The sequence below is a fragment of the Dermacentor variabilis genome, chromosome 5, assembly GCF_050947875.1.
Source record: "Dermacentor variabilis isolate Ectoservices chromosome 5, ASM5094787v1, whole genome shotgun sequence".
Taxonomy (NCBI): Eukaryota; Metazoa; Arthropoda; class Arachnida; order Ixodida; family Ixodidae; genus Dermacentor; species Dermacentor variabilis.
In genome coordinates, this window is record NC_134572.1 from 67,272,042 (window position 1) to 67,297,468 (window position 25,427).

At 47.4% G+C, this 25,427-nt stretch overlaps 1 protein-coding gene across 1 annotated transcript in view; it reads right to left on the minus strand.

Moving 5' to 3' along the window:
• Positions 1–21,005, minus strand: part of LOC142582728 (unconventional myosin-Ia-like) — a 172,744-nt gene extending 151,739 nt beyond the window's left edge. The window contains exon 1 of the mRNA XM_075692718.1: positions 20,078–21,005. The gene's annotated coding sequence lies outside the window, so the exon portion shown is untranslated. The remainder of the gene's footprint in view (positions 1–20,077) is intronic.
• Between the last annotated feature and the right edge of the window lie 4,422 nt (positions 21,006–25,427).

The following is a 25,427-nucleotide window of genomic DNA, read 5'->3' on the forward strand; positions in this document are numbered from 1 at the left end:
ACGATCGCAAGCATCGGTACGATGCCTCTCACCGCTTCGTTTCCTACCGCCCTGGTGACGACGTGCTCCTATGGACACCTGCACGAACACCCGGTTTATGTAAGAAGCTTGAGTCTCGATATATTGCCCCCTACAAAGTCATACCTCGCCGGTGAACTATCGCGTTACACCTGTTGATGCCCCAACTGACCGACGCTGCCGCGGAACAGAGATCGTGCACGTTTCCCGCCTGAAGCCCTTTAATTCCGTTCCACTGTCTAATGTGCGGCCAGGCTGGCCGCTTCCGTCCACAGGGGAAATTAGTGTAAATATTTATGCGGACTTCTGTACAAAGACATCATCAATCATCGGCTCGTGTTCGTTTTTGCATCGACGCCATTTTTCCTTCTTGGAATAAAGCGTCTTCTCGACCGTGGTATTTCAATATATATATATATATATATATATATATATATATATATATATATATATATATATATATATATATATATATATATATATATATATATATATATGTGGCGTCTCAGGCAACTAGCTCGAGCAGAAACTTTGAGTCGTTATCGCATCATTCGCAGCACACCAAGCGCCCACGCAACTTCCAAACTGACCTACTCGCAGTTTTAGATCAGTAGACGACAAAAAATTTCACCTTACTAACCTTGCTTAAACGCTTATCTCTGCTCGCCCCTTTTAAGCCAGCTGACCTCTGTAGACAAGCAGCATCGGTTCATGACACTATTGCGCAACAACTCTTTGTCGACCAGTTACTTCGAGTCCTTGCGTTTAGTCGTACACTCCTGCGAAAATTAATATGCTTTGAGCTACGACGTGCATTTGGCCAATGGAACTGCGCTGCCTGTGTGTCCCGCGTAACGCAGGCATTTTCAACCTTCCAGTGAAGACACTGGTCTCAATGAGATACTTTAACTCGTTTGTACGTTGTGCGCTGCAATGTACTTTGCCCACGTCCAGCGTCTTTGATGTGCACTTTGCTTATTTAATTTCTCCCCACTCCTACCGGCGATCTTGGAGGCCACGGACTCCAAGATGTGTGATCGCCGGTGTGACCTCGGAGGCCGCTGCCAGGCAATTCTCTACAGGATAAATTAAAGAGCTTCTCTTTCACTCAACCTATCCTTCTCTCTCTCACTCTCTCTGCAACGCAGCGCATTGTATGACAACCAAAAAAATTATGAAAGTACAGGTTTAAGAAACATCTGCAACGCTTTTGGTGCTCCGCCAGCACGCAATACACAGTGTGCAAGAAAACGCGTCCGAAATAATTACGTAAGAGCAGGTACGATGAGCAGGGTGTCCGGGTTTATTTTTACAACGACGACAAACATTTACATTTACAAATTTCAAATACATTTGCAAACAAACAGTCGGACTGTCAGCTCTCACGCTCGCGTTCTGCGCAGAATGAGCTGAAATACGCGAATGCATCGTTGAGTCCTTGACTTCAACAAGATATCATATAGGCGTTGCGGTTTGGGCGTTCAATTAAAAAGAAAAAAAAAAGTCAGTCGGCCGTATTTCGTCAGGATTATTTTCTTTGTTTTCCCTTCTCATAGCTAGCTCTTCCTTATTGGTCCGCGCGCAGCCGAAACCTGCTATTGCCAGGATCAGCCACTACACGAGACAGATGATGATAAATGAGTAGAGCGGGTATAAAAGAAATTTTACAAAATGCGGCCCCAAATGTTCTTTTTTGCAGACAGACGAGCAATTTTCTACCGTAAAAAGAAAAAAATGCAGAAGTAGTTGGGGAAACAGCAATGTATAAGTCTATACTAACTTAGCTCTTCATTTCGTCTTTGAACATTACGAGGAACAAACAGTCCTGTACATATTCGCGCATCACCAATCTCTCTTTCTCGCTTGAGCATATATGGCGACGGCAAACGCGGTGCACACTTTTTTCTTCTGCTCACTTGCACGGCGCTCTAACGACCGGCACAGCTCCCCGCGCTCGCGACCGGCGCCAGACGGCGCAAGAGACAAAGACCGGCCCGTGTTCAATCATGGCGGGAGGTAGCGGTGCCTTCGACGGTCGCATCGAAGGCGTGATGCCGCGTAACGCATCGTTTGCGCCCCGCCTAACCCTTTCCATCAAACTCGGAGCCATGCGCCCGCCGGAGTGCCGATCCATCCCCGCCTACATGTCGTCGGAGAAAGACGCCTCGCTTATGTTTCTCCGTGAAAAGGCCGCAGCAGGGGGCCCTTGTATAATACTGCACTGCTTCAACGTCTGCGTCATTCGCGCTGTCTCGTCGTTTATGGTTGTTGCAGCGTTAATATGCATCCACGCAAACAGTTAGTAGCACTGTGCGCTTCCGCAGCGCATACGCACAATCCCGCTCTCCACCTTCTCCGCACGAGGAAGAAAAAGCGACAGAAGTTCCAGTGACAACGACTGTCGAAGGTAGCGCTAACGTCTCTTAAACCCACTGAAATTGCGTTGACGCGCGTTTCATATAAGCCACCAAAAACGTGAAGCAAGGGCTACAGTGCGCGATACACCCTGTAAAGCGCGGCACATGATACGCAATGGCCGCACCACGTGACAGTAGATTACGCTGTCTCACTACTGGGTGAGAAACAGCCCGAGCAGGCTCACCAAACCCAAGGGAGGAAGGCAATGAAGGCTTCGCCTAATTAAACGACTTATGCGATTGGAAGCGCATATTTGTCGCAGTGAGAATAGTTAAGTACTGTATGATGTAGCTTTGCTGAATTCCTTATACAATAGCGCCGGTCACCAGCATCTGTGGCTCTATAAGCCGATTTGCTTTATGTACCACATCTCGTTTCTTAGCGTTCGCAGTCAGAGATTAACAAAAAAAAGCCCTCTGATAGAAGGATTGGGTCGTCACTAGTCACAAAAGAACTAGACCATTAAATGTCGAAACGGGAAAAGAAAAACACTAGAGGTCATTCGTACAAATCTGCGATTGAAAGTACTTGGGATAGCAAGTTCAGGTCAATCTTGCACACGGTGCTGCTGACGTACGCATGCGGCACGGTATTGTGGCTAAATCTAGTATACACGGCTATTGCCACCATGATTTTGTTGAAAGATTTTGAGTCCTTTTCCGGCACATTTTTTTTTCTTGTGTGATCAAACATATGACACACAAGAGGCTTCAGACAAAATCATATACAAGGTGACTAATCAACGCGAACGTTTGATTCCTCCACTGCTTCATGTTCGCGCCACACTCACAGCTATTGGTGACGATTGGAAAGTATACTGCTACCACGGTACCAATCGCTGAGCCAAATCAGTGTCTCAGAAACGTCAGCTGCAGGTGAAACGCGTCGGTCCAGAAAATTCGTTGTCATTTACGTCACATTTAACGGTATCTTTACACACACGTTAAAAGGGGATGTCCGAACGGAGCGATTGCCAGCATGTCTTCGCAAAGCTAGTTTCACCGTTAGCTATCAGCATCCTCTTCCTGCATAGATAAGGTAACACGAACGAGCACGAACGCTATGGCCCAGTAATGCCAGTCTTTTGCAGATATTTAGCCTGGAAGTGGCGTTTACTCGTGCTTACGTGCACTTAATGTGATCCACCCACTCTGCAGACTGCGAGCTGTGTCATGTGTGAGTCTATAGAGCATGTACTATGTGGCTTCCCTCAGTACGTGGGAGAGGGACAGAGGTTGATTGATGACTTCGCCTGCCTGGACAGCCAACTGTTGTCAGAGGCAATAATATTGGGCCCTTGGAGTGACTGCATATCTTGTTTGCAGGAGGATCTGTCCTTACTCGACCTATTAATATGTACAGGCCCAGGCTTTCATTTAGGCTTAAGATGGTGTGCACGTGTTTTGCATGTTCCTTCTACTGTCATTGTCCCCCATCATGCTCCTCTTTCTTTCCCTCTTCCTATTTCGCCAGCTCAGAGCAGTTGTCTAGAGCAATCTACTTCAGGCCGACATCTCTGCCTTTCATATCCCCCTTTTCTTTTTTTTTTTGCTTTCTATTTGTGCTATGTTACCACTTGCTATCACAAGCAAAAAGCCATAAGCCCACACCTCGAAAGCACATATGACGCTTAAGAGGCTTCAGACAAGACACTTGAGGAACCAGTGCAAAGGCCAAGTTGTATAAGTATATGGAGATAAATGAGGGCGTTGGAGATTTATTTGTCAAGTTGGGGATTGAGGAGCTGTGTAGGAAGCTATAGTGGGAGCACGAATGGTGTCAAAACACTGTGTGAAACTTTGACAAGCTGTGCTATGGAGAATTCCTTCTTAGATCATCGCCGCACCATTGGCACAGGATCCTTTTTGCTGAGGTAAGACTACATGCTGCGCCGCCTAAAGAAGGTAATAAGGCTGCTCGTACATTATTAGCACCCCTTTTCGTCACCAACCAACCTTTCGCATCCCATACATCGTTGTTTTCTTCACCGGCGGCGTTCTGGAATGAACGGGGCGAGCGATAATCACGGGATTTCATTAACGAGAGAAAGTAAAAAAAGAAAAGCCCGCCCCCTCCAAAAAGAAAGAACGAAAGATAACAGCGCTAGGCTCACACAAATATAGGTGCACGGCGTTTCAGAGTACACTTTTCGCATATTGTAGCAAAAACAGCAAGCAATAAAGCATAAAAATAATGTAATGCGCGGTAATGATGAAAAAGGGAGCGAAATAACGAAGTTAAGGAAGCGTGTCTTCCTTTTCCTTTCTTCCTTTCTTTTCTTTTTTCTTCCTTTAGCTTCTTTCGCATTAGCGTTCCTTCACCCTTTCCATCCTTCCCGCAGAAACAAAAGGGGCGACGTGGCGCAGTCGATGCCGACGTTCGCTCCAGTAAGGGAAAATGGGGAGGAAGGAGGGGTGGCTCGCGTACGCGACGGCCCGTGAGTCCCGAAGTTGTCAGGCCTGCGTGATCGACTCGGCGTTATCGCTAAACCAGTTGCTCGCACTACACCTCGCGGACGCGAGTACGGGGGAAACGAGAAGAGAAGCATCGATCGGAGCACGCCAGCGAGTCGACGAGCGTGTGCGGCGATGGCTCGCGCGCCCGGGCGCTGCAACCGCTCCCGGGACTTTGGCGGCCGTCGCCGGTCGCTCCAGATAGAAAGAAGAAGGCAAAGAGAGAAACAAAAAGACGAAGTAAGCAAGGGAGTGCATAGATACCGCAAGAATTCGCACGTAATATGAAGTAGGAGCCGAGTCAACTGAAGTTTTTCGTTCCTAAGTATATAGGGTCCCCCGGTTGCCGGTCGCCTTGAAAAAAAAAAATCGAAGTGTTTGGCATCACAAGTGAGAGAGAAAGGAGCAAAAACGTAGTGCCCCGCGCACAGAATACAGCCGGAGCAAGTAACGTTCCCAAAGTCTGTCATGTAGGCCCGTAGGCCCGCAGACCGTATGAACTGCGCCGAGTTACTTTGGGAGCAATGGCACCAGTGTAGGACAACAAAGCGGACCTACGTACTTCCGGTTAACCTCTGTGCCTCCCTATACATTCCTTGTCTCGCTCTCTCGCCGACACCGATAGATTCATTCATAGTATTTAACACACCACAGAAACAGCGGGGCCCAACCAAGCTGACCCCCCGTGGATCTTTATGCGCAACCAAAGTACGGTGAACTGTCCTTTTTGTATCTATAGCTGCCAGCGAAACGCGGGCGCCGAGGCCGAGGATCGTGTCCGTGACCTTATGCAGAGCAGCACATAGCCATAGTGTCTGCGCTGTACGGCGGCAGCTGCCCTTATGAACAACCCCAGCATGCGTACTGCTTCGCGAACGCATGTGCTGAATGTAGGAAACAGAGGATAAAGGGGGCCGTGGAAACAAAAAAAAAATTATTAACTGCTGTCCGCTTATAAGGCAACTTTTAAAAGTACGTTTCACGTGCTTACGTGCTTTCTTGTTGTGTTTGCTTATGATGATGGTGATGATGATCATATCGTCGTCGAAAATCGATAAGTTCTTAAATACCTCAAAGCTTCAGCACCCATGTATACAACTCGTACGAGAATCAGACCTGAACGTTAAGTTCTCGGATAACATGCCGGATATCGCGGTATGTGAGCGGAGAAGTCGAGGTGTCGTCGGAAATGCCGCGCTCATCGAACCACACTTGGTTGCTCGCGTGCCTCGTATTAGCAGCGCACACTCCGTTGTCAAACCTGTCCCTGCGTCTACCGTACGCGCGCAGCTCGGATCTCGCTCGTTGAGTCGCTATCGTGCGAACGAGAAAGACACAGAGTGTGAAAGAACGAGCTCCTTCATCGCGAGTACCGACCGAAGTTCGATGGGCTCCCCGCGCTGATTGCGCATACGCAAACGCGGTCTGTCGGCGACGAGCGCGCCCAACTTTAGCTACTTTGCTCGAAAACAGCCCTCACTCCGCCTTAGAGCAGTCGATACGCTTTTCCTGCCACTGCGGGGCTGCGAAGGGGGTCGATCGCAGCCGACTCGAACTTGAGACGAGAGGGCGTCCTCCACAAACTGCTGCGCCGTCGGCGAATGACGTCACGCGTGTGCAGACTTTCTCTTTTATTTGTTTACTTATTTACTCATTCATTTATTTTGCAGAAGAGCTGTTGGGGGGAGTTCCGAAGCGGTTTTCGTGCGACCAAAACCGCCGCTGAAGTGCGCCGATGAAGGCCGGCGTGCCGATCAAAGAACAGGCAGCAACGCCACCCGCGTCTAAGTCCCGAATTTTTTGCTTCGAGAAGCTATTATCAATTATTATAAAATAAAAGTTACCTAGCGTATAGCTCACTCGAATAGGCGATAACTTTCTTCCTGCGGGGTTATTTTCAGCCAGTTTCTCGCAACACGTTTTGCCGGCTCAATGTTGGAGGTGGCTACTAGGAGTTTGTACGGCTGCGGCGGTGAACGGGCTGACAGCGTGGTTCCGCGTCGCAGCTCAGATTGCTCAGATTAATTGCTCAGATTGGCATACATCTACAAAGCTTTCAAATTTCGTGAGCAGTTTCTTCTGCTTTCTTTTTCTTTTTTTCGAATGAGCATAAAAGCATGTTTTATAGGGCTTTTTGTTTTACCTTTAAGACTGCAAGTCGCGGGCTGACGTTACGTACAGCCACGATAAGCACAGCCCACCAGCGTTCCGTAAGACAATTAAGTTATTTAAAATTTTTTTTTCTGGAATGTTACCTACCAGAATTACAATCTGATTATGAGCCACACCGTAGTGGGGGAATCCGATAATTCGGACCACCTGGGCTTCTTTAACGCACACCTAAGTTTAAGTACACGGATGTTTTCGGATTTCGCCCCCATCGAAATGCGGCGCCCCGTGGCCGGGATTCGATCCCGCGACCTCGTGCTTAGCAGCCCAACACCAAACTTAAATTATGTAGTTTCACGTGTCGAAATTTCACGGTGGGATACGAGGGTGGATACTTTGATGCTATATACTTGCGTCGCTCATAAGATACGCACTCTTTTGTGCAGTATAGAATGCACACAATACGCGGCGCACCTTACGCAAAGTGCGATACTAACACACGCAGCGTGTGAGGTCGTGCGTACGTAGCGAAAGGCGCGCGCACAAATAGCTGGCCGGACGCAAAACTAGAGAAGGGGATTGCTGACCTGCATGCGCAGGAGCCGGTAGTGTGCTACTCAGTGCCGCCATATGCCAGCTTCTGAAACTGTAGCCAATATCAGCCGCCACGAAGTCAACCCGCAAGCCAGAGTCATATCTTCTACGGGAGCCATATCGTAAAATTCGCTCTCGTGGACACACGACATCACGCGAGAACGATCTGCAAAGCCCGCAGAGCCAGCAGCGGACGCTACGCAGCTTTTGAAAATCTGCGGGCGCACTCAAGATTACGTGCGTGCTCCTGCGTATTGCGCATGCGCACTGTCGCCTCTGCGGGCTTCCTGCGGTCGCATAGCTGTTGCGGACGCCCAGCTAAAGCTGTCTATTGTCCGCACGCATTTGTGGACACGATGTAGGATATTGCGAATAGGCAGCTGCACAAATCGTGTGGACTTGAGATGTGTATGGGAGAAAAGAACGAAGCGCTGAAACAAAAAAACAAAGAAAACAGATGCCGTATTTGCCACATAATAGGCTTCATAAATAGAGCACAGCGCGAGCCGAGGGTATATTCCCGTGTACGACGTATCGCACAACGTAGCAGAACACGTAAATTAGGTTGTGCTTCTTGCTTAAGTCGGGTACCGAAAAAGGCACCTTAACGAACAGGATGCAGATGATATCAAGAACGCAGCCACACCGTGTATACATCGTTTCGGTATACGAAACCCCAAAAGTCTCAGCAGATAAGTCCCGCAGATGCAACTACAGACACGGAAAAATAGGAACGAGTTAACGCGACCTCACAAAGACCTAAGGCATCTAACGCGGTGGATTTGGACGAGGGATGTAAGAAACAAGAACACACACGGTGAGCGGCGACTATTAGAGTGATGCCAAATGGCCAACGGTCAAATGCCGTGTCGATACACTGCTGGCACCTCACTCCTCCAATCGGTCAGGCAGGCAAGCAGGCAGGCAGGCAGGCCGCCAGCTAGCTAGAGCTTGCAAGTCAGCGGCACGGCGCTGCCGAAGACAAAATGCTCTTCGCGGTTCGCTGACCCGCCAAAACTGAGCTGCCGTGCGGCTTGGCGTCACGAAGCCTCCTGATCCCTGACACGGGGCAAAGCCTCCTCCTTCCTCCGCGTCCCCTTCTTCCGGCTTGGCGAAGACGGTGCGCTGACGGTAATAATAAGGTAGTACCCAAGAACGTCAACAACAGAGAAAAATGCCCGTCACGCAAATAAAAGCAATATTAAGGAAGCTCCACAGGGCGTTACAATGCTTCAGAGGAGCCGGCTGAGGGTAGAGGCGATTTCTCTTGAGAAAAGGATTCTGTATGGCGTCCCGGGGCTTTCATCAGAGCAGGTGAGGAAAGAAGAAAAAATAAAGGTCAATGTTCGCGCGAAAGTTACGCACTGTTTGCTGGACACGGAAGATACGTCCGCCTCTGTGACGCGTACTTTAGTATCAGGGAAAATGTGTCAGTCGTTTGTGACTGTGCGAAGGTAAAGTAATATGATGAAACCTAGGAGTGTGCTCCTACAGTTTGTATAAATAGAATAACGAAAAAAGTAGCAGTTTCACCCGAAAGGCGAAGCATCGATTGTCACGGCAAATTAGTAGACAGCTATACGAAGTAAGGATAGTAGTTTGATCAACCGTATGAACTTGTAAACGTTCACTTACTAATTAAATTAACAAGCATGGTGTAAAGCGCCCACTTGCAAACACGAACAAATCTCACTCGATGACTGCGGATACCCGCTTTCAAAACGCTGGAGTGAGGAAGCGCGGCAGCAGCAGCGAGTGAATTGACCTTCGTGCTGCCTCTCGCTTCAACGCGAGCTGAGCGGCGAAAACCCAGCGCACACGAAGCTTTCAGAACCTGGCGTACTCTGTCTCCACCGCAGATCGCTTTGAAGATAAGGCCCGCAAGGCTGCGCCATACGCCGCCGCCGCCGCAGTAGAATGCTCCCCCCCCGTCTCCTCCCTCCCTTCCTCCCAGCGCCTTGCGCACGACGGAAGACGGCGCGCTTCCTCCCCGCTTTCCTCCACTGCGTGCGCAAGATTGAGGCACGATCGTCGGCTTACCGTCGCACGCTCTCAATCACACATATTGCATGCCGCGCCCAGCGACGATGTTATCGTCCTCGGACTTTATATGGAACATCACGATGACACCAATAGCAACGAAAACGGAGGATATACGCCTCAAGTGTCCATATATTTGCTATCGCAATAAAAGAAATCCAGCCGTGCTCTAGCTGTGAAGCCTCACTAATGGCGCAAAAATACAGCGGCTCAGTAGTGTGGCAATATAAAAAACACGATACATTACAAAGAAAGCGATCGCGCATGTGTCTACTCCAGGGTATTTACAATACCGGGCATAGCGAAAGGGACTGCCATCCGAAGGACTTTTATAGTAAACACGAGTCTGCCGTGTCAATTATAGCACTGCGGCAGCCGTTACTCGGTATCCTAGTAATTAACATTCTATTACAATTTGTTATTGTTTGATTTCGATATAAATTACAAATACAATGAGAGGGCGTTGTGTTTAAGGCTATCCTTTTCGCTGCAACAAGCTGCCAAATCCATAACTGGAGACGTTTCCAAACGTGATTTTCTGGCTATAAGTACTCACTAACAAACTGACGTCATTGCGAATTTCCCAGAAAAGCTACGGTGCAGCCGCTTTTACGAAGCCCGTGTCATACTGACAACGCGAAGTCGGTAAGGATGTGGCGTGTCAGGCAACATGTTTAACATAATAAAAAGCTACCTGTCCGAACGAAAGTACAGAGTAAGGGTGGGAACTGCAGTGTCGAGAGCCTTTGTGCAAGAAAACGGTGTACCACAAGGAGGAGTGCTCAGCTGCACACTATTCTTAGTTAAAATGAACACACTACAAAAAACACTCCCATCATTTATATGATGGGAGTCTATGTCTATGTAGATGATATACAGATAAGCTTTAAACTATGCAATCTGTCCATATGCGAGAGGCAGATTCAGCTGGGAGTGAACAGGCTTTCAAAATGGGCTGACAAGAATGGCTTTCGCTTTAATGAAGAAAAGACGACATGCGTGTTATTTTCTCGGAAAAGAGGCATACATCCTGAACCGAATATTACGATGAACGGGTATGTGCTTAGTGTAAAAAAGGAGCAAAAATTTCTTGGCGTTATATTGGATGATAAGCTCTCGTTTGTGCAACATATAAGAACATAAAAATGAAATGCTTAAAAACTATGAATATCCTCAAAATTCTTTCGCACCAGTCGTGGGGAACTGACAAGAAATGCTTGCTCTCGCTGTATAACAGTTTGATTAGAACACGTATCGATTACGGGAACATTGTTTACCAATCAGCTTCACGTTCTGTTTAAAAAATTCTGGATCCTGTACATAACCTTGGCATGCGACTAGCCCTAGGTGCATTCCGTACTAGCCCTGTTCCAAGTTTGCACGTAGAAGCTAATCAGTGGAACCTAGACCGACAACGTAAGTATTGTAGTTTTATGTACGCACTTAAGATTAGTTCCAACCGAGAACACCCGTGTTACCAAATGTTGAAGAGCACAGAAACGCAAACCCTCTTTGCAAAGCGGCCATCATTAGCAAAGCCATTTCCATTGAAAGCACTGTCGCTATGTCAAGAAAACAACATATTGCTGTCGGACGTTCACCTGCATAACACTAACGAGTTAGTAGCACCATGGGAATCAGTCACCATATATTCTGACTTCTCGTTCACAGAAACAAACAAAAAGCATACACCCCAAGAAGCTATAAAACAACACTTCTGATCACTACAGAGTAAGTACAAGTGTCCAGAATTTTACACTGATGCTTCAAAAACTGCTGAAACAACATCATGTGCTGCAATCGGTCCAGATTTTGTAGCCCATTTAAGATTAAACAAATACACAAGTATCTTCACTGCTGAAGCTCAAGCTATACTCCTCGCCGTCAAAGAAATAACAAAACAGATCAATCAATCGATAATATACACAGATGCCTTAAGTGTGGTCCGGTCAATACACCTTGAAAAACAAAGAAAGAATCCGGTGATAAACACTCTCATCAGCAGCTTAACCTTAGCCTACAAGAGAGGGCTACATATTATAATCTGCTGGGTACCTGGCCATACTAGTATACCTGGTAATGAAGCGGCAGACGCAAATGCGGCCTTAGCAGGTCTAAGGCCCCAAATAGATGTAAGTTATGTTCCATATACAGATATGAAACCTGTCGTTCGAGGAATACTGCGTCACGCATGGCAAGAAGCTTGGGACACAGAAAATAATAACAAACTTCACATCATCCAACCCTACATTACCCAAACACCTGTACACCGGCATAGACAGGAGGAAGTAATCATGTCGAGACTGAGGATAGGACACACACATGCAACACGCTCATACTTGCTAACCGGTACTGATCCACCGGTCTGCATTAGATGCGAAAATCAACTCACAGTCATCCATGTTCTTATACAATGCCCTGGCATGGAAGCCACGCGAAAAAATACTTTCCTGAACTTTACCGCACCAATTTACCTATGCACCCTGCATTTTTCCTATCGGCTGAGCCGATGTTCCCCCTCGACCGGCTGTTAAGTTATCTTAATGATGTTAATTTTTCGAAGAATATATCTTACCGCCTTTAACCTCATCTTCCCTACGCTACCCGAAATCCGACATAATCATCTTAAATTTTCCCAAGAAATGCAAGCCTTATGTTTTTAATTCCTAGGCCTTTACAGCCACCGCAGTACATCACAGGCATTGCAACCCATTATACCCACTGACATGTTTATAACATTCTACCGCGCTACTCAACATCGTTGCTGGCGCTCTTTGGTCGTTGTAGCCCTTGCGCTATAAAACACTAATTAATAATAATAATAATAATAATATAGCAAGCGTTGAAAGCCACCCTTGTTCCTCGGCGGTGCTTTACGAAGAAGCCGCGGCTGAAGCGGACACCACATCTGACTCGTGGGTACCTCCAATTTTAAGGGAAACGTTTTATTAGTATTAATTGCAATCAATTTTAACTTTCTTTTAATTAAATGTCATGGGAAAAATATTGCCACGAAGATCTACGGGGCACACATTCTAGTTTACTTGTGATATCAACGCTTAAGTACTAAGGTGCTTCCCCTAAATGTGGACGACCCTGTAATTGGCATATCTTCACAGGGTCGACACCGTAGGAGTACTACTTGTTGGGCTAGTTGGTGAAACACGTCTATTAGAAGAAAATGCAAATTAATACGCATGCATAGATGAAGTATAGACAGCAAAAGCGCCGACGCCTACATTGCGGTTCGTGAAGTCGCCGTGTCCACTTCACGACCCGAGATGTCAGACCCTGGATTGACAACGGAGATAAACTCAACGTGCTTGCTGTCTTATGCCAACACCAAAGCTATCGAAAATATTAAAAGCGCGTAGGTGGCCGTAGGCCGTAATCCTTCACTGTCATGACCTCACGTGTCAACATAGCGCGTCATGACAGAAAATATACTGGAAACCCGCGCCGAATATTTGACTGTCATGAGCTGCGCGTAGTTTCCGCCTTTAGACTAAGTTCCCGGTGTGTGTTTTTTTATATATTAGCGGGCTCAGTATGATTTGCAACGCGGGAGCCCATTACCGAAGGAGTTTCGAGAATGTATAGCAGGAGTAACGCAAGAATTTTTTTTTTTAATTTCATCCAATGGCAGAATGGAATCCCATTTAGAAGAAAAATGGTACCTGTAATTTTTCTCAGCTGAGAAGGAGTGGCAGATTAATACCATGTTGCAACTTATATTGAGAAGGACGGTACCTGCTCAAAAACAAATCGCCGTCACCGAAGAGGCAAGAAATGAAATGTAGGGAATCAATCTTCCAAACACCAATCTGCAAGTTATCGTTCTATTAGTGATAGGATGCTATAATTAGTGCTTGCAATGGTTGTGAATTCTCTTGTCTGAAGCCTCAGATATGCGTAATCACGCTAAAGTTTACTTGCCGTAATAAGTTATACTTATTGTTTGTCTTGGTACGTGTCACTGTGTTTGAAACCACTTGTGTGTCATATGACTAATCACGCAACAGAACAAAAAAACTCAGTGTCCTTCCACTCTGTGAAGAAGAATGACCAGCGAAGCTGTGTATGTGGGTCCCTTAATGGCGAACTGCACCTCTGCCGCGGGTCGGCCCGGCACTGCACTATCTTCGGGATTCTCTTTCTACACGCGGACACGATAATGAAGAAAGTAGCCCTTAACAGCTTCGCTGTAAAAAAGATGAGGAAAACACCCAAAAATGTTCATCAACACTTCGGAGGCAACAACTTTCATAGGTGGCACATTTGTTTTTCATTCACTCCTTAAGTTTTGTCAAATTTAATGACAGCTTAGGCAATTTGTTGAGGGTTGCGAGTAATTAAATGAGGTTGTCAGCGTAATGTGTGAATAGATAAAAGACTCTACTGGCGCATTATTTCGCAAGCCATGCGAAGAACCTCACAGCTTTTCTGGCGCACCCGACGCAATAACCTCTCAGAACTCGGAATACTTGTTTCCTCGTCAGCGTACAATACTTATGTTTACGTGTGCTGTTCCTTTATCTTCTGTATTCTTCGGGCTGCGCTCGGCGAGCAGCCAGGCCAGAAAAAAAAACGGGAAGCAGAGAGGCTGAAACGTAGTCGAATCGCCGATAGAAAGTCAACCCAAAAGAAACCTGTGCATATACGTATATGCAACGAATGGCAAAAAAAAGGGGGGAAAAAATGTGAGAGACTGCCTTCCCTCTGGCCATCAAATGTCTGCAGCTGGCACGGTGCTTCCGGGAACACGCCGTAAGCGAATCGAACGTCTCTGCGCTCGCATCGATGGACCGCAAAGCTCGTTCTCCCCGCAGCTGTCAGCTGCTCGGGGCAGCCCATTGTGCGGCCGTACGAACGCCCGGGACCACTTTCAGCCATTTGGGAATCATGTTTCACTTCGCATGACTAACTCGTGCCGTAATAGGGCGTAACTGAGACACTCTTGCTCGCAGCAGTCGATATATTTTTGTTTTGACGAAGTGCCTGCATTTTATGGCCTTCTGTGACGTTTACGTTACGGAGCTGCCGTGACCTGCGGTGGCTGTCATGGTTGCGCGAAGAGAGAGAGAGTTTGCAGAAAGCGTCGAAATATTGTAATAAGTATTTTATTTGCTAAGTACTGTATAGTTATGTTTCTTTTCCGTTATATATAACTTACACGTATTATTTCTGCTCCTCGTTCTCCTAATAGTACTGTGGGCACTGCTCACTCGGTGCCCTGAACAGACCTGTAAGATATATCAAATAATAAATCTGCTTACAAGGCTGCTTGCGTGCGCCCTAGACTTTTAACCATTTTATCAGGTCTAATAAAATTAGTTGCTCTCATTTTTATTGTATGTATCTTTACGGAAGCTGTTACCGTTTACTGATTTGCATAATCGTGTTTCTATTCTGCTGTGTACTACAGCAGAATTTTTACACTTTACATTACAGGTTTCATGTTGCTTCTCGTTCAACCCCCATTACCCAATGCACTGAACGGACCTGTAAAGTGCGTTCAATAATAAATCATAGTAATCTTAAAATAGTTGTCGAAACCAAGAAATAGCTTCCCAGTAGACGTGCCGACACATGTCGTTGGAGACGCTTATTGGTCAGCTTTATTGATTGACGCTGTGAGGCGTGCGAGTGTTGTGACATCGCACTGCCGGTAGGATCAGCGTGAGCTTACAATCCTCATTGAAATATTTGCGAGCACACATACGGCGCGCTGGTGTCAACGTCGGCCCACCAAGTCGGCCCACCCTTCGACAGCACTAACCACGTCGTTGTCGGCCACACAGCCGCTCACACATAGCGGAGGAAAGAGAGAAAGCAGAGCTTCTCTTTAAAAAAGTAACTTCTCTCTGATGGGGTTCACTTCGCCATCCTTCGCCATACGCTGGTTGCTGGGGGATGCTTTCGGGAGGGAGGAAGGGAGGAGTGGCAGGTAGCTGTGCGTGCATGTCCGTGCGTGTTTGTTTAGAGCTGCATTGAGTTAATCGAACCCTTAAGCAATGAGAGAGTTCTTAATTGCTGCTTCCGTCTCTGTCTTTCTCCCAATTTACCTTTTCTGTGCGTTCGGTTCTTCATTTCTTTGCGTTTCATTCACTCCCGCACAAGCACGAACACAAACAGTCGCACTTTCTCTGCCTCAGCGTGGCCTGGTGGGTTCCACAAACCGGCTGCACATGCTTAAAGCTCTTCCTTTTGTAATTCAGAGACGACACCCCATGACTTCATCCCATTTTGTCTCGCATGATCCCCCCCCCCCCTCACCGCATTCATATCTTTCCTAAAACACAAACCTGTTTAGTGGAATGACCCGCCCCAAGAAAAGCGCAAGGCTCCTGGAGCGCGATCGCTATTATCTCGTGCGTTTTCTGACAGCGCGGCACCTGTCATGTCGACGCGAAAGTGACGGCAGCTCTAACCGAAGAACTCCGTGTCGAGTACATTTTGTTGCGTATGTGCTTATATAGGCGGCTTATCATTTGCCTTGAATCTCTGTTTCATTTAATACAAGTTTGAATTCGGTCACTCGATCGGTTCCAAGCCCCTTTTATTCGGTAAAATCCGGCACATAATGGTTCGCAAGCTTTCATTATTCGGCAAATGCTACAGACATAATGAGCGCAGCCATTACATGAAGACCTTGAGCTAGAACTTAATGACTTAATGGCATTGGTGGCACGGGTGTATAAGCAACCAGACAATTCTTATGTCAGCGACACATGATTCAGGTCGGCCCACGAAGTGCCGTCCACATTATACGCGATCCAATTCCTCACTATGCGATAGAGTGTGGACCTTTGTCCCACACAGTATCAGTAACGTGTTGGACCACACACGTACGCTCTAAAGCTTGTGACGAGTTTACACGTTTTAGCAAGCATTATCTACCACTTGTGGCGAAAACCTGATAAAACACAGCTGAGTTAGGCAAGCTTAAAAAGAAGGGGGGGGGGGGGGGAAGCTGCTACAACATACAGTTAAACGGTCATCTGTCCTCTTTCGCCACCAACGTGATTCTTGTATGCTTACTATTTGACTAATTAGGAAAAATAATAAACAAATGAAACAAACAGCTTGGGTAACGTTAGTTGAGGTACCCTATGCAAGGTGACCCAGCTAACTTTAGCCAAGGTTTAAAAATATGCGAATACCACATTCCTGGCCAGAACCGAGGTAATTTTTGCAGTCGCTTGGAGATACTCAAAACATTTATTTTCATTCCCCTGATTAGATAATTAGCATTAATTATGCATCAACTTCTCTAATGTTATAATTGGATTAGAAGTGTCAATGAGAAAATTGTAGAGCAACATGAGAAACTTTCGATATAGTTTTCTGTTGTTCGACACGTGCTACATAAAAGTGTTTTCCGAGCCTAAAAGAAGCCCGCGAATACACGCAAAGTGTCTCGAGCGGCCGGTCGCCGAGCAATTTTGCGTGCATTTGCGGGCTTCTTTCACGCTCAGAAAAACACCTTTATGTAGCACGTATTGAGCAACATAAAGCTGCATCGGGATTATTTCATGTGGCTCTACAGTTTTCTTATTGACACTTTTCATCTAATTATAATATTTGAGAATTTTATTAACGAATTAGGACTAAATATCTAATTAGGTGGAATGAAAAAGTAATTTGAGTGTCTCCAAGCGACGGCAAACAACATTACCTTGGTTCTGTTCAGCTACGCGGCATTTGCATATTTTTAAACCCTGGCTAAAGTTAGCTGGGACACCCTGCATATTGGCACGTGCAGAATTCTTGTGACTGTGCTTTATGCTACTGCTATTCTTTCTTAAATTCCTAGTAACCGTTATCTCGCCTGCAAGAGGACGTCCAGAATGAATGCCCTGTTTCTCGCTTTTAATGAGCCCATCAATACGCATTCCTTGCCATCCTGGAATAAACAGCTCCCCCATTCACCACCTCCGGACGTCGAATATAACTTACCGCAATCTGTTGGGCAAAGTAAACTCTGAAAAACGTATAAATAAGATACATGCAGTGGTAGGAGAACCGCGAGACGGCGCTTCTGTTCTTTTCTCCTCCTTTTTTTTTTTCATCGGAGCTGTTTATGCCGACCCTGTGCCGTCGTTGTCGGAGTTCGCTAAAACTATCATCATCAGCAATGACTCAAGCGCCGTCGTCATCTTCCACATCGGGTTCCGTTGCCGCTCGTCATTCCAGCGTAGAATTTCACTTCTGTCGTCGTAAGGGGAGGCCACGTTTACGGGGGTTTGAGTAATTGCTTGAGGGGGTATGAGCTATCCATTGTCTCACGCGACGGACAAATTTAACTTTGAAGAATCGCAAGCAGCATTGCCGGGCGGACGCTGCTAACCACGCCACCGAGCAAACTCGAGACATCGAAAGCAAGCGACAACGGCGCACTGCGGGCATACCGTCACTGACGCCGTTCTCTCCGCCGCAGCCGAACGTGTGTGTAACCTCATTAAGAAACACAAAGACGTCAATCGTCAAACCAATCCAACCAATCGTCAAAATGATTGCAGCGCCCGCATCTGCAGTGGTGAGCTTCGCGCCTTATATACGGAGCTTCGTATTAGTGGTTCCGCACATTCCATCCCAGCTACAACTATGGGAAGACCACGAGTGGTGCGCATTCCTGAGGAAGAAGGTGCCTACCGCGAGCGTCAGCGAGAGTTGGCTCGTGAATGGGCTCGTCGTCGTAGGGCCTGCCTTACGCTCGAAAAGGAAAAAAAAGGAAAAAAGAAAACACTGAGCGAACCGCAAAAAAAAAAAAGAGCACTCTAAAGCATACTTACCACGCAAAGCATGCAAAAGCGAAAATGAGGTGAAAGAATGGTGAAACGAAAGATTTACAATATAGACTGCTTGCGAAGTTTGACTTTCCATGGTGCAACACTCGGTCTAACTAACGCAGCTTCGCTGTTCGACCATCTTCACGGACTGGAAGGGGCGGTAATCTTTTTTACGCTGTTCCGTGGTGTGTTGTGAGCGTTCGAGGTGCCGATGCAAGCTGTACGCCTCCAAGCCGCGAACTGCGATTACGTTGCCAAGAAGCCGACAAACTAGAAGCAAGCTTCCTGTTCTCCTTCTTACGTCATCCCTTAAAATGCACGCCGTAACGCTGATGCGACGGTAGTCGGTTGCCTTGACCCCGTTCCTTGTAACCTGGCAATGCGCCGCAGTTCAAGCAACTATGCTACGCTGGCTGTTTATTTTTCCGGTTTTTGATTTTCGCACGAATTCAAATCGCGGGCTGAAACAAATGTAGGGGACACGGGATGAGGCAAAGCATGTCTAATTTTGCCCGCTAACGCATGCGATGACATCACTCACAGGCCTAGTGAAAAAGAGCGGAAAAATTTACTAAGGAAAGGGCAGAAACGTCGGTCTGATGTAGACTCCTCTAGCCTGCAAAATTTTCCGTGAAGCTATGACGTCGTAGCATTACTATATGCTAGCTAACGAAATGTTGTGTGTTCAAGAACTAAAGCTCGACGATTACCCTGAGATGACAATTTATTGCCACAAGCACTAGGCTGGCCTAATATATAGTTCTGCGGAAGCCCGCAAGGTGGAGAGAAGTAATTAATTAAGGGAAAATGTAGCAATTGCTACGATAGGGTGGGTGTCTCATTTCCCCCCCCCCCCCCATTTAAGCACTAGGTTGGTATGCAATTGGGATGAAAATGTCAAAGCCATCTGGATACGAAGGACAAACGTCACATCCGGGAAAATATCAAAACACGCATACTGAATTATTTTAAAGCTTTCCTGCACTACATCAATACACTACAGTGTAAACCCGTGCTTATAGCCTAGGTGATCGCTGAAAACAAAAGTAGTTTACTACGAACTCAAAAAGTTGTCAACCAAAATTATAACCATTACGACAGAGGGGCACTTCACAATCATTGAATTCATCGCTTCGGTAGTCTTCCAAGGTCGACGATGGCCCTCAAAAGGGCGCTAATTCTCGGGGTTTTCAACACACCTACGAATTGCGGCTGCTTGTCGCACAGCTATCAATGACATCAAAAAGGTCAAGAGGCATGCAAGTTGAATGTATATTGTAACTTATCGCATGTGTGCATGTGTGTGCCACCTTATGAATGTATTACTATAGCCGCTCCTTTGTGTCTAGTACCTGGTAATCACGATCGACTGTAGCGGGGCTAATAACTGAGCTGCATCATCCTTTCTCTGGCTGTAAGCCGATGCCACGCGCTTCGTTACACATACAATCATTCTGCCGAGATAACTGGTGCGGCAGGTCCGCTGGGTAAGAATGACGAACAGCTTTAACAATTTCAATTGCTTTGATCTGCCTCTTAGACACAACGCCCTGTAATTATTACCCTTACGATTCCGCCAGGCAACAAAGCCGAAAATTAAATAATAATGGAATAAAAGAAGGAGAAAAGGCCAACAAAATGAGCTTCACGCACCCGATACTTCACACTGTGGAGGCATGGGAGAGCGCCGTCAGCCCCGCATAATCCAGCCTTGGGGGAGCACACAGTAGTGACCGTGGTGGCCCGGGTGTCGTGGTCGTCGCCGCCGCCGATGGGGGCGGCCCACGCAGTGCGGCGGACACAGCACCGGGTCGCCTGCTGGGCTTCACACACGCGCCGTTGGCCGACCGCCGTCGTAGTCGCTGGCGCCGATCTCACGCCGATGAGCAACGGACGACCGCCGCGGCGCCCTCGGGCCTTCAAAGCACGACGCGGCCACCAACATATACGGCGACGACGATACTCCAAGAAAACGCGCGCGTGCGCGCGCGGATTCACCGCTCACGACGTCGAAGGCGAGAAGCCGAACGGCTCTCGCGCCGCCGTTGGTGCTGCTGCTGCCGCGATCTCCACCACTGCCGCCCCCCTCCGCCGCTATATCCCGGGGGCGCTCACTCCCTCACTGCTTCGCACTTGCGCCGAGCGCTCTGCTGTCCCCTGCGCGCGCGTGTGTGTGTGTGTCTGCTGCTGCGGCAACAGCACGGGGCGCCTTTGCTCCTGCGCCTCCTTCGGAGGTCTGCACTGCACCCGATGCGGCTGAGCAAAACTCCCCTCAGCAGCTGCGGCAACGGCCGAGCCGGCGGGGTTTCCTCGGAGCGCAGCGGCGAGGCAACGACGGCAAGTCAGCCACGACGACGATGCTCAACGCACGGCCGGCAGCTCGCCTCGCTGCGACGACGACGGCGGTGGCGCCTGCTGCCATCGCCGTCGCCATTTTGGCCAGACTCCAAAAAATTTGAGGCGAACCGACGAATGGAGTGAAGCCCGAGCGAGGGGACGCTGCAGTGCTGTCCGTGACGTGGCCCGGTCACGTGGGAACCCGGCGCAACCGACCCAGGGCGCGTGCGCGCCGCGCACGCGAACCGCGGAGGAGGTTCGAGCTCCTGGCACGGAGAGGCTGCCCGTGTTCGCTGCCGCTCGCTGCGAAGCTAGGCCACTAGGTCAGAGGAACGATGCGCTGGTCACGCATGAAACGCCCAGAGGGCATCGGGAAGATTTCAGCCGGAGTCGAACGGAGTCTCGTCATCGCTGAAGAATCTCGCCGAAGAAAACGCTCTGCAATTTGATCCCTTAAAGTAAAGTAGATGCCGCGGAAACTGCGAAGACGTGAACGTTGAAAGCTTCCGGTCGAGGAGCTGTAGCGATCACTGGCTTTCGACTTCTGGCAATCCTACACTCTATCAAACAGCCCACACCGTTCAGCCGGAAACCCACGTTCTTCCTATAGGTTATCAGTCGTTGCTTCTACAAAGCATGCTCGACGAATAAATCTTGCTCTAAACATTGGGCGCTGACACTTCGGGTGCTCTTATCTCTTTTATCTCTCACACAGACACAAGCTGATATCGCAGCGACAAACCTACTTGAAACAAAATAACTGAACGCACACCAACAACGTTTGCTTATTTCCCATCTTCTTGCATGTGCGTGCGATGTTTCTTGGCAAATTTGTAGGCGCAAAAAAGACACGGCTCAAAAGGAAGGTAAAACACGGGACTAGGCACTGTTTCTTTTTCTCAAAATTGTGAACTGCACTAGACAGGAAGACGAGGAAGTAGACAACACAATCATACACAGCATGGATATTGGCTAACCAGGCTAAGTCAACACTTTTCTGTTCACTTCACAATGTAGGAAAAATAATTTAGGTGTTGACAGCCACCAGGCGCATAAACAGCGACAACTACACACAGGCTCGGCGTACGTCGTTATTAAGGCAAATGCCTTATATTCCCCATGAAGCGGTAAATCTGGCGAGCGTCCGGCGTTAACATCCGATGGCAATAAAGCTTACGTGACCAAGTGCTAACGTCACGTTCCCAGCGCTGGATGCGCTGGACCTGCTGCGGCTCGTACTGTGAAATCCCACGGTGAACATCCACGGCGTCGGACGGACGCCGTAGCCCACACCCAAAAAATTGACTTTGCCCAATTCGACAATTTTTACTCACGTTCCAAACCAACCCGGCCCACTTCCAAAATTGACTTGACCCGCCCCAAAATTTCGCTAGCCCACACCCAAAATTGAGTTGACCCACTGCCAAAATTTCGGTGGCCCTTCCTCAAAACTGACTTTGCCCAATTGGAACACATGACCAAGTGAAAAGTATCGGGCGTTAGAATGCTTTCACGATCAGTGCACGTCAGGAGTCCTAAGTGCCTCTGTATTTGTAGCTTGCATAGCAAACAACATGGTACCAAACCGCGACTGAGAAGCCAGTAAAAAAAGAAAACAAAACTTCCACGTGCAAACCGACCACAACATAGAATACGAGAAGCTTAAGTTAACGCGCTGAGATGGGCAGTGGATGTGCATAACACACACAAAACTGTTGCAAACGTCACAGGGAGGTGAACCCGCCACCTTGATATGTTCGACGCTGCGCGGTACAGGTGCCGACCACGGACACCGGAGGAAGTGCAGCAGTGTCAGTGACGCTATTACAGAACACCTTCCATACGCACTGGGATTTAAACCGGATGAAAGCATTAACTGGTCATCAGTCGACATAAGCAAGCGACGTTTAGAGTATCGGTGGAGAAAAAAAGCAGGGAACACATTGATAGGACTGGATTCGTTAGAGGCATAGGTAATGAACGGTACAAGGTAGATGCCGAAGTTTTAAGGAAGGTAAAAAAATATTGAAGAGATTTAAGACAAAATGTTAGACTGAAAAGCATGTATAGCATATCTGAATAGCTCAAGCAGGCTGGGTGAATATTTGTCACTGCCCCTTTTCACAGGGGACGCCAACATATCATAACGATCATGATAGAGCGTCAGGCAAGTGACAACACCTAAACTACTCTTTCACCGTGATTGACAGGCTGCAAGGACACGCCACCCTTCCCCGTACGTGAAGGCCTCTGTTCGTTTTGCAAACGTCTTAGAACGCGTGCCACTTCTACTTGGTGCCGGCCACAGAGTTTCTCACAGTAATATAGCGAGAAACTCAATGGTGCGGCAGCAGCCACGCGTCGCAGAAAGGCGCGTGCATTGTTTAACGCGACAGCGTTAAGGACCCCGTATCGCAGAAAATCCGGCGATGGCGTCCTGCGTCGGCGTTGCACGTCGTTTCGGCAAAAATAATTTCGAACCAAATTCCGAACCAAATTCCGAACCAAATTCCGAACCACGCATGCCCAATCGCTCCTCTACCACCAAAGTAGCTCATACCTTGTACTGCATTCTTTGCAAAGTTATTCCTCAGAATTTTGAGAACGGAAGCCCACAGACAAATATAATGAGTAATGTAATGTAAACACCGACCGCGCATGTCCTTTATGTTAGCTCTTCTCAGACTGAAGTATGAAAAGTGCCAAACAATAACAGGAGATTGACCCACGCAAGGGGCCGCGTTTCCAGCTATGATAGCAAACCCCCCACAATTTCAATCCTCTTTAATGTCGCCATTTGAGTCGCATATATATATATATATATATATATATATATATATATATATATATATATATATATAAAGTTTAATTGTATATCGAGAGTGAGCCTTCCCACAGGAGGAGGAGGAGGAGAGGCCTATCGTGCTACTCCAGGTGAGACGATGAGGGATGAAAGATAAAAAGTCCGAGGAACCCTAAGCACTTCTGAGTTGTGGATGCGAAAACATTAATGTCCAACTGAACGCCTGCCGCTGAGCGGTCCTTCGAGTTAAGAACTCTTCGACGGCAAGTGAGCGCGTTCGGACATTTGGTGCGTTCATATTTGGCCTCCCCGAGGCGCAAACGAGAGCTTGCGCGGACAAGGAACATGCAGACCACACAGGCTTGCGAGAGCGAGAGCTAGGGTGACGTGGCGTCGCGGCGATCTCCTCTCCCCTCAAAAAACCTGGCGCGCTGACCCGGCAGCAGAGTTGAGTTGAGTTGAGTGGTCGTAGGCTACTGGTGGGATTAGCCTTGCAGTTGCTGCCGGCAATTGCAGATGTTCGCTTTCGCCCGCTCTGCTACGTCGAGCCACGCTCGTGACGTGGTGTCGCAGCACGTGGGAACTCCGCCGAGGCGCGCTCGTCACATATCGCAGTCACTGGGAGTTTGCGTGCGGTTTCGCTGCTACAGATGACTGACGGCGGCTTTTTTCACCGAATGAACTATTTGACGTTTTCGCATAAATAGCGAGATAAAATCGGCCACTTAAGTATCCTCACGTCATTTGAAGGCGAAAGCATGAGGACTTGTCTAAATTATCACCTCAAATTAAAGCTCCCCTTTAATCCACCTTGTTCTAATTTGTACCAAATTAATCAACTTTAATCTACTTCGCTCCCATTTGTACAAACCTTAATCCACTTTGCTTCACCTTAATCCACCTTTGTCTAACTTGTATCACGGCCTTAATACATTTGCATCCACCTTACTCCACTTTAATACACCTTGATGCACGTTTATTCGCCTTCATTTACTTTGCTTCAACATCTTCAACGTCTTCATCAGTAGTTTCGGGAAGTACAGTTAGCTTACGTTGTTTTCCGATGATTTTGTTTACAATTTCCTACAGTTTTTTTGTCTTACCAGCGGTCTGTGTAATTAGGTGAGTATAATACGCCCTTTTGCGCGATCGAATCAGCGACAGATTTATTCCGCTGTACATTGAATTGCTGTGAGTAGTATATCTTGTTTTTCATGGTGCCATTTGTGATGCCAGTGTTCTTTTTCTTTAAGTGTTTGAAGTATCTGCTCTGTGATCCAAGGGCGCATGGGTTTATCATGTCGGCCCTTCGAGACCTTGCGATTACTCTTTCTACAACAATATTGATATATGTAATTAGGTTAGTTATTTCAATATCGATATTCTCGTTGTATGTTTCACTGTAGTTAATGCAAAGAATTTCTTCTCGTAATATCTTGTAATCTATTTTCGTTAAAATGTTATTTCTCATCCGCTTGGTACTAGTTGAAGAATCTAAAGCGCGTATCTAGATTTGTTAATACGTGGTCAGTTAAGGACGAAGATGCCTTAGTTATACGCGTCGGTGACGTAGTTAAATTACGATAGTTGTATGATTGCAACAAATAGCTATAGTCACGGTTATCCATGTTATACGTGTTTATGTTCATGCCGTCTACTATAACCACTGGTTCATTTAGGTGCCTTGAAACAGCTCAGAAAATTGACTCCAGCTCAGAAATCCTACGAGGCTGCCGCTTGGGGGGCGATGGACTGCACCAATAATGACTTCATACTCAAGCCGAATGAAAAGGAATTCAATGTCATTGTAACTATATGTGCCCGCTGCAACTTTACTGTACGATATATTACCTTTTACGAACA